Source organism: Oryctolagus cuniculus, chromosome 1 (genome assembly GCF_051225735.1).
Source record: "Oryctolagus cuniculus isolate XC-2025 breed Fujian yellow rabbit chromosome 1, ASM5122573v1, whole genome shotgun sequence".
In the NCBI taxonomy this organism is placed as follows: domain Eukaryota; kingdom Metazoa; phylum Chordata; class Mammalia; order Lagomorpha; family Leporidae; genus Oryctolagus; species Oryctolagus cuniculus.
The window spans coordinates 195,518,361-195,527,551 of record NC_142867.1 but is presented as its reverse complement, the minus strand read 5'-3'; the positions used below and the strand labels follow the sequence as shown (position 1 = coordinate 195,527,551).

Here is a 9,191-nt window from a genome sequence, read left to right as displayed (position 1 = left end):
ATTAAACCCAAGTCTCAATTTCTGGGAGCTGGTACCTTTACAAAGGTCTGCAAATAATTCTGGGTGTGCTTCCGGATTGACAACCATTGGCAAGGACTGAAACAGAAGTAGCCGTGCTCACACTACCAGGACATTGAATGCTACTTAAAAACATATGGTAAGAACACCTAGCATAAGATCTACCCTCTTAACAAAATTTTAAGAGGAAAATACAGGATTGTTAAATATAGGCACAACATTGTTCAACAGAAGTTTAGACTTTACTCATTTTATGTGACTGAAGTTTGTTGTTTAATGTTACTTAATAAAGACATGCAACTAAGAGAAGGTGACAATATTCTGCTTTTTCGTGAATGCTGACAAGTAAAGGAGACCTTTCTGGAATCCAGAAGTTGGAAAAGAAACTTGGTTTTTTATTTACAGTTGTACTGTCAGTAAATTTTTTTTCAGACACTTACCTAGAATCCTGTAATGACCTCTGTTGGATTCAGTCTCTGGCTTCACAAGTGAGGCTCAAGTTGGCATTTTTATTAAGTCATCATGTGAGAGCCAGATGAAGGGAGCATCTGTGGGACATTGCCTGTCCCAGGTCCTGCCTTAGATAAAAGGTGGAAAGACAGCAGGGAGCAGCCCACAAAGGCTCTGTCACCTAGGTTCAGCTTTGTGGGAGGCTTTGCACTGCCAGTGTGTGCATGCCTCCTTCACTTGCTCCTGGACAGCTCTGCCTCCGCATACTCGTGGTTAGCATATCTTATCCTGCTAGTTAAGCACTGACACTCCATGGAAAATGAGTTACAAAGCTAAAAGAGGATGTAAGAGATGCCATTAGAAAGGGTGGATAAAGATTTTATGGGTCTCCAGCTATTTTTTTAACTATATCACGACAGAAATGTCACGTCTTATAATCGTACACATTAGCAAGGAAAAACATTAAAACGTTTTGCTAAAAGAAATCTTTCTTCAAAACTCCAAATTCCTAACGGATATGAAAAGAACTATTGGGAAAATTATCTTGAAGTTAAAAGCCCAGGATCAGTGCTGTCTTGATTGAAGACATTTGCTAAAGAGCTTCTAGTTGGGACAAGAGTGAAGACACACATCTCTAATTCTTGCAACTGTAATAGTGCCAGAAGAAAGCAAAGGAGATCCTGGCAAATGCCACACATGGCCTTTAGTTTGCAAGGGACAGAGCATGTGGCAGTCTGCCTGTGGAAGCCCTTCCCCCTGAGAAATCAATAATCCCAGGAATCAGCAGCACCAAGAGCAACAGCACCATGGAAATCAGGCAGGGGCAGGAGGTGGCCTGCTGCCTGCCAAGGGAAGGAGGCGTGTGGCTCTTCTGCAGAGTACATGGCCTGGTGGAGTCAAACCCTGTGGGAGGTGTGCTCAGCTGTTGGCCCACGGACTCCTCTTTCAGAAATTTATCCCTAGAAATGGGCCTAGAAGTTGACACAAATTTAGCAAGCTTTATTCACAGTAGCATAGAATTATAAACAACCAACATTACCAGAACGGTTTTAAAAAGTGAAATAACCAGGGCCAGCGGTGTGGCATAGCAGATAAAGCCACCGCCTTGCAGTGTTGGCATCCCATATGGATGCCAGTTTGTGTCCCAGCTGCTCCACTTCTGATCCAGCTCTCTGCTATGGCCTGGGAAAGCAGTGGAAGATGGCCCAAGTACTTGGGCCCCTGCACCCGCATGGGAGACCTGGAAGAAGCTCCTGGCTCCTGGCTTTGGATTGGCCAATTGGGGAGTGAACCAGCTGATGGGAGACCTCTCCCTCTCTCTCTGCTTCTCCTTTCTCTATGTAACTCTGACTTTCAAGTAAAATAAATAAATCTTTAAAAAATGAAATAACTAAATAATGAATATTATTTTATTAGAAATGACGCTTTAACGGAATCATTAATATCATATAAACTCCCAGTAAATCACACTTAAATGAAAAAACATGCTCTATTATAATAGTAGCTTCGTAAACTAATATAAAGTACATTTACACTGTATTTCTGAAAGTCCTTCAAAGGTGAATGTTTTGTCTAAATTCCTGAAATCAAATGTGTCAATGGATGTCAAAAGGTTTTTGTCAGTGTTAACATAAATAAAAACAAACAACACAGAGAGAGGGAGAGACCACCCCGGGGGAAAGAGGGAGAGAGAGAGACTATCTCAAGAATAATAGTTAATTTGGAATACCTGTGTGTCGCAATGGGAAGAGCAGAGCATTGCAATGGAAACTTGCAGGCCATAGGAAACTACTGGCATGTTCAGGGAGCTTGAAGCAAGGGAGTCTTTAAAGGCAAAAATGGTGCTTTGAAGCCATCGACTTCTGCTACAAAGGATTAATAACCAGGTGATGTTAATCTAAACTGAATGGGTAATTGTTGGGCAGATGTCTTTGGAGTGGTTCTTCTGGGACAGGCTTGTGGGGGCTGTTGTGATGTTCTGGTTCTGGCAGACTCCTTTGTGATAGTTTTGATCAGGTGATTATATGTAGTAACTTTTTCTTCCTAACCTCCTGGATTTACTTATTTTTGTTACATAGGCAACTCTGTTTTCATTCTTAAAACTTCCCCATTCCTTTCACAGCAGCCACCAAGCATGGTAGTTGAGGCATGGTTGTCATTCTCTGTCCATGCAAGGACCCCATGGGTGTGAAAGGGGAACTTCTTGATTAATGATCTCTTCAGTTATGTTCATTCATAACATATCTGGCACTTGAGACTTAAATATGCATTCCCACCTCTCACCAAAAGTATGTTCCAATATATTATAAAGAGGTGAAATATTGAACCATGTTAAACACACAGTGATGCAATTAAAAACGGTGGATTCTCTCACCTCAGATAAGATCTTGGAATCTTCAAAGCCATGACTCAGATGCCAAACATCATCTGTAGAGACCTTCTATCACAATTGCAAGGCAAACTTTTTAATATTCAGCACTGGTAATTAATAATAATCATCATCATCATCATAGGAAGGACATTTAGCCTAGTGGCCTAGACACCAGTGAAAGGAATTGCATCCCATTTCACAGTTCCTGGGTTTAATACCCACTCTGGCTTCAGACTCCAGTTTCCTGCTTGTGTGGACTCTGGGAGGTAGCAGTGGTGAAATCAGGTAATCAGGCTGTTGTCATCCCTATGGGACACCTGGATTGGGTTCTGGGTTGCTGGCTTTGGCCTGTGGCACTCTGGGGGCCACTTATTATTTAAATAAAAATAAATTGTTGAATAAATTTTCAATATATTTGAAAATGAAATTGAAATCACAGTATTATTTGATTTCCCTTGAATCTGCACCACTGTGCATAAAGGGCCATCAAAGGCCAAACTCCTGATAAGGAAATAAGGAAATCCACATCTTTGTGATGTTTACATTGCTGTCTATGGCTATAATATCTCAAAATTTTAGCCTCTATGTGTGAAGGAGGGTTTGACTCAAACTTTGTGACACCAAACAAGAGAATATAATAAGGATATATTCAATGTTTTTCTCAGTAAATTTTTTCTCTATTTTAAATATATTGTCTCTTTCCCCCAAAGCTGTTATTGAATCATCAAGTTGGATAATGCAAAAACAGAATGTTAGTGCATAAATGTCTTAGAATTAAGAAAATATTGGGGCTAGCACCGTGGTGTAGCAGGTAAAACTGCTGCCTGCAATGCCGGCATCCGATATGGGTGCCCGTCCAGTCCCGGCTTCTCCACTTCCAATCCAGCTCTCTGCTAAGGCCTCAGAAAGCAGTAGAAGATGGTCCAAGTCCTAGGGCCCCTGCATCTGCATCAGAAGACCCAGAGGAAGCTCCTGGCTCCTGGCTTTGGATTGGCATAGCTCTGGCCATTGCGGCCAATTGGGGAGTCTTCCATCCGATGGTTCACTCCCCCAATTGGCCGCAAGAGCCGGAGCTGTGCAGATCCGAAGACAGGAGCCAGGAACTTATTCTGGGTCACCCACACGGGTGCCGGGGCCCAAGGACTTGGGCTATCTTGTACTGCTTTCCCAGGCCATGACAGAGAGCTGGATTGGAAGTGGAGCAGCCGGGACTAGAACCCGCACCCATATGGGATGCTGGCACTTCAGGCCAGGGTGTTAACCCACTGCACCACAGCGCTGGCCCCTCCCATCAACAGTTTGTGAGAGCTCCTCTTTCTCCACATCCTTGCCAGCATTCATTACTCTTTCTATAACAGCCATTCTTTTTTAAACTTTTATTTTAGTTATATAAGTTTCATGTATTTCATATATATAGATTTAGGAACACAGTGATACGTCCACCCTACCCTCCCTTCAACCCATGCTCCAACCCTTTTTCCTCCTGTCTCCCCTTTCCCTACTCTTAGTTTTTATAAAGACCTATTTTCAGTTTAGTTAATACTCGGACGGTTAACCCTACACTTAAGTGAAGAGTTCAACAAATAGTATGAAGAACTAAACACTGTTCTTCAACAGAAGAGACAAAGGCTGTAAACAAACATCAAATATCAACACATCCATTTCACTCCAACACAGTACATTTTGGGTACTCTATTAGTTACCACAGATCATGGAAAACATATGGAATCTGTCTCTTTGGGATTGGCTAATTTCACTAAGTATAATAGTTTCCATTGTATCCATTTTGTTGCAAATGAAAGAATTTCTTTTTTTATATAGCTGAATAGTACTTCATTGTGTATACATACCATAATTTCTTTATCCAGTCATCAGTTGATAGACATTGGTTGATTCCATATCTTAGCTATTGTGAATTGAGTTGGGGTGACATGATACCTCATTGTGGTTTTGATTTGAATTTCCCTGATGGTTAGTGATATTGGACATTTTTTTCATATATTTGTTGAGCATTTGTATTTCTTCTTTCAGGAATTTGTCATTTAGGTCCGTTGCCCATTTTGTAATTGTATTGGTTGGTATTACTTTTGGTTGAATTTTTTGAGTTGCTGATAAATTTTGGACAGCAATCCTTTGTCAGATAAGTAGCTTACAAATGTTTTCTCCCATTCTGTCAGATGTCTCTTCAGTCTATCTATTGTTTCCTTTGCTGTGCAGAGGCTTCTGAGTTGGGTATAATCCCATATATCTTTTTAAACTTTATTTTCTTCTGTAAATCAGTATTTTTTCATACTTTGTCACATCACTTTTTATCTCTAATTTAGTAGCGTTCATATAATTCAAAATTATGGATCCATGCTAATCCCATATCACTTTATTGCTGCATTTAACTCCTCTCAGAATGTAACATTTTCATTTTTTGTTTAGTCATCTCCACACACCATATTTACCTTAAAATAATCTTCCTGGCTGCCCTATATGTGCAGACTGCTTTATAAAAGTTCATCTTACCTGCTGTGGGGTGCAGCAATCTATAGCAAAAGGAGAAGAGTTGGGACTATCAGCACCAGCATGGAGCTTTGTCTTCATTAATTACTGTTTAGAGTTCTTGAAGCCTCCCAGAGAACAGGCTGACTTTCTGTTCATTGTTCCAGTGCCCCAGTTTAGAGACAGAGTATCGCAGGTCTGTTCTCCTTTCTCTGTCTTCCACTGGGGTCCTGAGTGTATCTGTTGCCTTGGGAGAATAATCCAACCGCACTCGCACTCCAGGTTTCTGCATGCACATGGTTTCCACCATTCATGTTCGTGGACCAGAGCTACTCAAAGTGTTTCTTGATGAGATGAGAGTGCTTCCTAGTGTATTGCTTTTCTCAGGTTGTTCTTTCTATTTCAGCAACCATCACTGCACTTTAAGGAGTGGATAATCCTGACAAGGATTATTCACAATTTCCTTTCCAGGGTATTGAGCTGCTCTCAAAAAGGGGCTGTGTGTTATTCCTTACAACATCTTCCTTCCAAGCTGCTTTCATTTGTATCAAATGTCAAAAAAAGATCTGTGTTTTATAGCTTATCTAATTTTCCCAGAGGGTTTATGTAGGATTTCCACATTTGTGCATTTGTCATTTCAGCCTGCTTCTCAGGGAAGGGAAGATGGGTGGCAGGGATTTGTGGAGTGAGAGGAGAAATGCGAGAAGCATACATTTGGATGCTTTTAGTCTTCCAGTCTCCGCTTTCCTCTCTCTCCCATAACCCTGTGCCCAGCAAATGAACATGCTTCTGGTTTCCTGGAGACAGCTGAGGCTGTCAGAAATTATCCTGTCTCTAAATAGAGTCATGGGCTTTTAACTTACCTGTGTCTTCGATACTGGCTGAAGCTGATGCTCCTTCCAGTGAAGCCTTTTATATCTTCAATTAAATTCTTAAACTCAGTGCTTTATTTTTCCATGTTTATTCCCCCCCCCACACATCATGACATATGCTAAGCTTAAAAAACCTTTAAAAAAAAGTAAGAAATTTTAATATTAAATAAAAATGATAGTTAATTGAAGAATAAATATTCTTTTTTATAGATTTACTTATTAATTTTAAAGTCAAAGTTTCAGAGAGAGGTAGAAATAGAGAGATCTTCCATCTGCTGGTTTACTTCCCAGATGGCTGCAAAGGCCAGCACTGGACCAGGCTGAGGCCAGGAGCCAGAAGCTTCATCTGGGTTTTCTGCTTGGGTGGCAGGGCACAAGCACTTGGGCCATTTGCTGATGCTTTTCTCAGGTCATTAGCAGGGAGCTGGATCAGAAGTGGAGCAACTGAGACACAAACCAGAATCCATATGGATGCCAGCATCACAGCCAGCAGCTTTACCTGTTATGCCACAGTGCCAGCTCTGAAGAAATATTCTTAAATTATGCAGCTTTAAAATTCAGGGACATGGTAGGTTTCCCTATAGAATTTCTTTAGATGACCCACATTTCCTCTTAAATCATTACTTGGGGTTTTATAAATTTTAACATTTTAATCCATGTAATTGTCTTGTTGTATATTATAAATTTATTTCTGATGCTGCAAAACCCCAAAACCCAGGTCTTCTCACCCCATGAGCATTGAGCCAATCCCTGACACTGGGGTCGGGGAGGAAAGTAGATATTTATTTTGTAAAACTAAGAGCCCAGACAACTATTGCTTAATTCTTGGGCTCCCCAGGGTTTAAGGGTAAGCAATCTCAGGATGGTTGTTGGGGTTCGGAGGTGCATGTTCAGTTCATGTGCAGGCCTCTGATTGATCCACAGTGTTCACGGTCCTTTGATTAGTCACTGACAGCATGGCCATCATGTTCATTTGGGAATTTTGGTGATGGTAGAATGAGCTGCAGCCAGTCTGGAGCTACATGCAGGTGGCTGTTACATTGCTTGTTCAGGGACTGGGTTCCTGTTTAAAAACAAAAAACCAACCTACCATTAAGTTATTTTCTATAAAGGAGGTTACTGAACTCATGAGTCTTGTGATCTAGGATCCTGTGGGGCCGCTTAGACCTCTCATACCACTCCCTTAATTCAGTGTGGTAAGAGGTTGATTTGAAGTCATCAAAGCTGGACAAAGACACTTTAAGCTAAAGGAGAGGAACTGAGAGACTAGGGCTGAATAACCTACATCAGGCACTGTATAGGTGCTTGGTTTCACTGGCACATAGAAAAATTATTATAATCTACAATTGTTTTTTATATCTCCCAGAGTCCGTACTCTGGGAGTTATTGCAAGTGTATATGTGTATTGTTTCTTGGTTTTTAAACAGCTAATCATAAGAGTTGTTAGTGATTCATACACTATAGTCTTTCTAATTTTTTTGATTTAATATTTAATCCACTATGTAACCAATGTTTCTCCTGTTTTCCTGGTTGACTTGATGGTACTTTACAGTATGTTTCTAAATTTCCTAATATCAAGCCATGCTGTCACCCCTGAGATGTACTCTACTTGATTATAGTAGATGAGTCTTTTAAAATGTTGTTTAAATCCATTTTCTGGTACTTCAGATATAAATTTTGCTTCTACATTCTTAAATGAGTTTTATCTCTGTTTATCCGTGCTAACTATTGTATTTTGACTTCAAGGTGTTTCTAATTTCAGAAAATAAATTGAATAGTCTTTCTTTGACTATCTCCAAAGGAAATTACACAGAATTGAAATTACTTGCTGTTTGAAAATGTGAAATACATTGTCCTTTAAACTGTCAAAGGACTTCTGGCACCAGTTTTTTGAAATAACTATTCTTCTATAGACATATAGAAGATACGTGGCTGTATATAAAACCAAGGAGAGATTTCCATTCATAGTAGTTTTAGGAGTTGTTAGCTTTTTGTAAAACTATATTGAGTGATTTCTGATTTTTGTTCTTATGTCTCTATACTTATCCATCTATATTTTCATCTATAATGAGCTTGTTCTCAAAACAGTTGAAATACATTATTGAAAGTTGTAGACTTCTGTATTACTTAACTCTGAAGTGCTTTTAGGAACTTTCAAAATAAGAATTCTCATAAATTCTCAATTTTATGGGACTAAATTTATGCTGTAGAACTCGGAACATAAAAAAATTCTTTTCAAAGATTCAAAAACCAAGAAAACTTTACTAGAGTCTTTTTATGTAAAACTAATTTATTCTATACATGATAAATATTGCTATTGTGCTAATATTACCATAATTGTGTAAAATCCCACCTGTTCATTTTATAGATCATAATTTTGATAAACCCAGAGTTGTAATATATATAGAAGAACATTGATGTACCTTTTGATGAACAGTCTATGAAAATATGATTCAGTAGAAAGCAATTTCTCTATAAAGTAATCTATCAGAAAAATAAATATTTGAGATTCATGTTTGTAATGTACCACATTAAATTATAAATTTATTACAATCTGAATAATACCTCAAGTTGTTATAGACACATAAAGGGTAAAAAAAGCCTAGAATATTTGAACAGGCTTTTCTACACTTGATCTTAGCCAAAAGGCTGAGAAGCGATTGAACAGGCTTTTCTTACCATTTTTAAGATTATGAAGTCGTGGTAATTAAGACAGTAATCTAATAGTGCAAAAAGAAAAGAACAAGCAAAAGAAAAGAACAAGAAACAGACCCATGCATACATGAATCTTCAAGTGTTACACAAAAATGTTTTTCAATAAATTATGTTGGAACAATAAGATGTCTATATGGAAAAGTGATTTTAGACATCATACAAAGATGTCAACAAATGGGTTTAAATAGACCAAACAGGAAAGTCAAATTACAAGAATTTTGGAAGACAATATAAGAGTATCTTAATTAACTAGAAATTAGAAAAGTATCTTGGACAAG

The 9,191-nt window shown here is 38.9% G+C and overlaps 1 pseudogene; it reads right to left on the bottom strand.

Moving 5' to 3' along the window:
• Positions 1 to 8,709: 8,709 nt before the first annotated feature.
• On the bottom strand, positions 8,710 to 8,859 carry LOC127484930 (U2 spliceosomal RNA; annotated as a pseudogene).
• Positions 8,860 to 9,191: the final 332 nt, after the last annotated feature.